Below are 5,379 nucleotides of genomic sequence, written 5' to 3' on the forward strand. Positions count from 1 at the left end.
ATCGCGAGCGTTTGAGTTTGCCGAAGAGTAACGCCCGCCTGGGACCGAGCCACGGCTTCCGAACGCTCGTAAACTAACAATGATTTCGGGCAGCCGTTCGAGGTGCGCACGAAGAACATGCATCTGCTGGAAATCTATCGTCGCTGGGACCGCAATGCAATCGTTTGTCCGTAGGTATCGCGTCGAAGATATTGTACAAGGGTTAAATTTGATTCATGGCGATATCGCGTTTACGTCGACGGGTTTCAAGTTTGGAATATGGTGTGCTCGATTTCGAATTCGAATCGAATCGACGCCTTCGATGTTGGAAATGTTTAATACGAATCGGATTAGGAGTTGAGACGACCTGGAAGAGTCCGTTGCGACAGGTAGCTTCAGCTTTGTTGGTTTCTTGTTGTTCCGAATAACGTTTCGTTTATCGGGTAAAATTGGTAAACGCGCGTTATATACGGTAGCTGCGCGTGTATTAGAAAGTGTACAGACGAACAATTGTGAAACCATTACGCATGTTATCATATTTTGTTTTTCATCCAGGAAATTTAGTATGTTGTATATATAGCTGTATATTTTATTTTTTGTAAAAAATTAATGCCTCGTTCGTAATAAATATCTTGAAATTATAAAAGGACAGTTATTAAATTATGAAAGCTTAAATAAGTAAACGCGGTGTTAGAAAAGAATTATAAATTGGAAAAATAAATTTTCCAAATTTAGTAATTATAAGATACTATTGTTTAAGATCATTACATAATTCCAAGAATTACATCTTTTTATTTTATCAAATTCGTATACATCAATAAATCTAGTTTTTGGTAAATATTTAATGCTTTATCGAATCTAAAGGACATTCGAAATGAATAATTGCTTGTAATGATGTTCGATCATCTTATACATAGTAGAGTTTCCTGTAGTATTTCCAATGAATACGGAAACATTTTACGAGGAGCGATTCTCGTGTTAACGATCCAACTGTGCAGAATTATCTATCGATTCTAATAGGCTCATTGTTCTTAACTTATAAGCATGATTCACGTGGACAAACGAGCATCCGAGTTTCGAAGTTCCGGCGCGAAATTTTATCGTAAAACTTCGCTGCTTTTACTTAGAAAGAAAAGTACACAAGTGGAGCTTAAAAATAGTAACTTATTTACCCTGTCACAATTGAAAAGTGTTGCAAAAAGAAGCTCGTTAAATTCATATCACAAGAATTACCTTGTTGCTATTATTTATTATCGCATTATTTGTCGTTATATTGATCGAATTAATAATGCTAAAATGAACGTGGATACTCCAGAATTTTGTTTTGCTTTTATAAATCCTGTTCTCAAATATTAATTCATTGTAGTAACAAAATTTGTGGAAAAGTATTCTTCATACGGATCCATTGAAAAATACAGAACTTCAGGTATGATTGCTGAACAATTTAATTTGTATCCTACCTTTTCCTTATTCTCAATATTTTAAGAAGTTCTAGCGTTGAAACCTATATGTACAGTTTTATAGATTTTTCTAATTTTATCAATCTACGGTCATACTTGGAACACTTTGCATGTTAGCTTATATTACCTATTCTTGCATGCTTGTTAACAATAAATTGTTACTAATTTCAATAGGATCTCACAAAAATCGCGTCTTTCGATCTAATAAGTATTTCATCGCACTAATCACATTATATATATGTATATAGTTATGATATATTAATCATCATATATATTAATATATATTAATATTAATATCGATATATGTACTGTAATATATATATCGATAATTATCGATTTACAAAACCAACAAAATTATTCATCACTGTATGGCTTTTTTCCATTTTTAACGATTCGCTCCGGGCTCAAAACGAACTGAAAATTGAGAACTTCACTTGTCAAGTCGTTCGTTGCGATTCCATTGACATCAAGTTACTTCTTTCCTATATCGAACACAACCTTAACGCTCAAAACAAATAAAAACCACCGGATCGCGTCCGATCTAATTACATAAACAATTCAGCCGAGTGCAAATGTACGAATCGCAAAGAAAAATGGTACCGTGCGGAGCAGCGACACGCAAAGTGGGCGACTTCTCTCTGAAAATACGATGTAACTCCGTGGAAAGAACTAAAAGCGGTTTTACATGGCATTCGGCAAAAATTTGCCATCTGTTCCGACCGTTCCGTTGGAGAAATGAAAATGAACCGGGTGCCACAGTTATTTCCGTCGTTGAGCAGGGCTATCCGCCGCTTTTTACGCGGTTTCACCCTGAAACAACTCGGCTTTTATCATTATTAGTCGCGGAATTGATCAACTAATGCTTGCAAATCGGGACAACGAAAATTCGGCGAACATCAGTACGAAGGAAAGTTTCGACGAGAGTTTCCGTTTGGCAGAAGATGCAGCAAAAAGTATTCCCGTTTGGCTGGATGGTTTCACGGGATCGAAAATATACAAGCTGCAAGAAATAGAATAAAGGATTTCGAGCACATCTTTTTGTGCAAAACTTTACAAGGTTTCGAGGCTAAGAGCTTTCGTTATGATTCGCGAAGTATTAATTGCAATCACAGTTAATTGCAAAGCGCAAAATGGTAATTGCGAATATATTGTTATACGTTGAATTTAAAATAAGATAATAGATTGTTACATTTAATCTTTTAAAAAGAAATTTGTTATCGTTGCTGTAAAATTTTATTCTTTGTTAACTATACTCTGATAAAGAATGGAAAGTATTAATTTCGTTAAACTATAGTAGAGTTTTTGAAAAGTTATCCTTTGTCCACCTAATCTCTTTGAAAAGATATGTACTGTACGAAATAATAATAATACAAAATGATATAAAATACAAAGATCATGATGACTATAAAATGATAAAATTTTTGTCATAATGCAAACTCATTGCATTACGACAGTCAAAGAGATACGTATACGCTTACATAATCGTGTAACTGTATAATTCTCTAGAACGTAACTCGACCATTCATCGGCTTACAACTGAAAAATTCATTCATTCATTTAGCGACAGAAAGCGCTTGTAAAAGGTACGCAAAAAGAGGAACATAGATCGCATTAAATGAAAAGAATTATCCAAAGCATCAACTATAAATATCTCGGTTCCCTAAAAAGAAACATCCGAGAAATCTCTGCAGTGAGAAGTACTTTTCCCAAATTTATGTAATCCAGCAAAAGAGCCGAGACACGTACGAATTACCGCGACTAATCCCGGCCAAAGGCTGATAAATATTCATTCCCTGGATTTTTCCTTTTTTTTTTCTTCTTGTTCCACTTAACCGTGCGGAAAAAAGAAGAAAAAAGTTCTTGGCCCAAGAAGATCAGAATGTCAAACAAACAATAATTCAGCGACGGAATCCGCGACGGTTCCTTCTGACGGATATAAATCGTTTTCGACGCTTTCGAATCTCTCTCTCTCCCTCCCTCTCTCTCTCTCTCTCTCCCTCCCTCTCTCTCTCTCTTTCTCTCTTTCTCTCTTTCTCTCTTTCTCTCTTTCTCTCTTCCTTTCTCTGTCTTCTTCTGAAAGCCGCGAGACCAAAAAGGACGTTACGTAGGAAACTAACGTAGGTGCGCGCACGAGCCGCGAGCTTGTGGGTCTCGTACATTTCGAAAAGTTTAGCCGCGATAAGTGCCAGATGATTTATTCATCTCACGATGCTGCAGCCACCGGTACAAATTACGCATCCCCGTCCAGAAAACCTTCCCGCTACGTGACAGTAATTCATACGTCTGCATTAACCTAACGTAACGTTCCCATTCGCGAAAGGATATTTCGCCAACGTCGGGCGCGTTTTCTTTCTCAGCGCGATGTTCAGAAAGGGAAAGTTACTAGCGAGATTCCAGATGAGCGATAGCTTAAGTTATGAAGGGAAGAGTAGAAGGGAGATGATAATTAGTGGATTGTTCGTTTGTGTGGCTTGATAAGCGAATGGGTCGAATATACAAGCTGAGTTACTAACTTGGTTATCCTATTAACTTTTTTAGAGACGAATTTAGTAAGGTCAAAGAAAGATAATTGTTTTTTCTTGTTTCCTGAGAAATATAACGTACGTGGAGCACAGCGTATTAAATTTAATTTCTCTAGAAGGAAGCAAACCTTTTACTTTTAGATAAACCCAGGCGAAGACTGTAGCATGGCGAACAGAAGTAATGCAGAATTTTATTACACAGATTTTTACTACTACTTCGTTTTGTCGATATCAGCTGTTCAAAGGGAATGTATAACGTTTCGCGGTATAATTTGGAAAAAAGACGAACTAGAAAATTATGTAGCGTTACTGAGAATTATTGAGAAAAGGGATAAGTAATTACGCGTACACGCGTTCTAGTATGTTTTTGTATTACGATCTTGTATGTATTCGAGTATCGTGATCGCCAATAATGTGAAATAGTGACAGACCTTTACCACCTATAAAACATCTACGGTAGACTAACTTTTGGTGGAGATATCTACTTGACGGAAATTGAAATCCGCGAATTTCGGGTCAGAAGTTGACTGACTAGCAATAAGCTCGTCGCCATGGTACTATGGCAACACCAAAAAATATTTGCTAAGTGTGGGGTTCGAACCCACGCTCCCAGAGGGAACCAGAACTTAAGTCTGGCGCCTTAGACCGCTCGGCCAACCTAGCTGTCCTCTCGACTTTACTTTTATCTCTTGATGAATATCAAAATAATAAAAAATTTATTATACACATGTATATTTATTTTCTTTAAAATATTCTTAAATTTCTATTTAACATAAAATAAATCGAACAATTGATCCTGCATACACTTATTATTTGCATTAAATGCAGAAACAACATCTCCTAAAAATCTTCTAAAAATACCTACAATTGGTGCATAAAGAAATTAACGTAGAAAATACATGGCATCTTGAAACGTGTGACTTACCGCAAGTATGTATCGATCTACATTGCGAGATAATCAATTATCGCAAATTGTAATTAGTACCTACAACGTTTCGTCGTCAGTATTCATAAACTGAGAAATGTTCCAATCTTTATGAATACTAATTGCATATAGAATTGCGTGTTTTAAATAATTCATTAGCTCATTTTATTTACCATGATGAAACAGTGCAATAATTGTATAATAATCGTTTAATAATTACAAGTCGTGAATAGTAATTATGCTCAAATTCGACATTGTTATCATTTATTGATCTTGGTTATTTCGGAATAGACATATTTAATGATTAGCTCTCTTTCGATTTTTATGTTACACGCAGTCACGAATAAAAATAGTGGCGCAGGCAAGTCTCTTTCATAGAAAATCTTGCGTAAATTTGTGAACAAACACGATTCTTCGTTTAATTCTTTTGTAAAATATAATTTTCAGTCGGAGCATTAAATACATCGTAAGTAGGAGTTGAAAACAGTTATTA

The 5,379-nt window shown here is 35.6% G+C and overlaps 1 non-coding gene across 1 annotated transcript; it reads right to left on the minus strand.

Moving 5' to 3' along the window:
* Positions 1–4,541: 4,541 nt before the first annotated feature.
* Trnal-uaa lies at positions 4,542–4,624 on the minus strand. Its single transcript has one exon. It is a non-coding gene; the product is annotated as a tRNA-Leu (tRNA).
* Positions 4,625–5,379: the final 755 nt, after the last annotated feature.

This window comes from Bombus vosnesenskii, unplaced genomic scaffold, assembly GCF_011952255.1.
Source record: "Bombus vosnesenskii isolate JDL3184/JDL3185 unplaced genomic scaffold, Bvos_JDL3184-5_v1.1 scf7180000014287, whole genome shotgun sequence".
NCBI lineage: Eukaryota > Metazoa > Arthropoda > Insecta > Hymenoptera > Apidae > Bombus > Bombus vosnesenskii.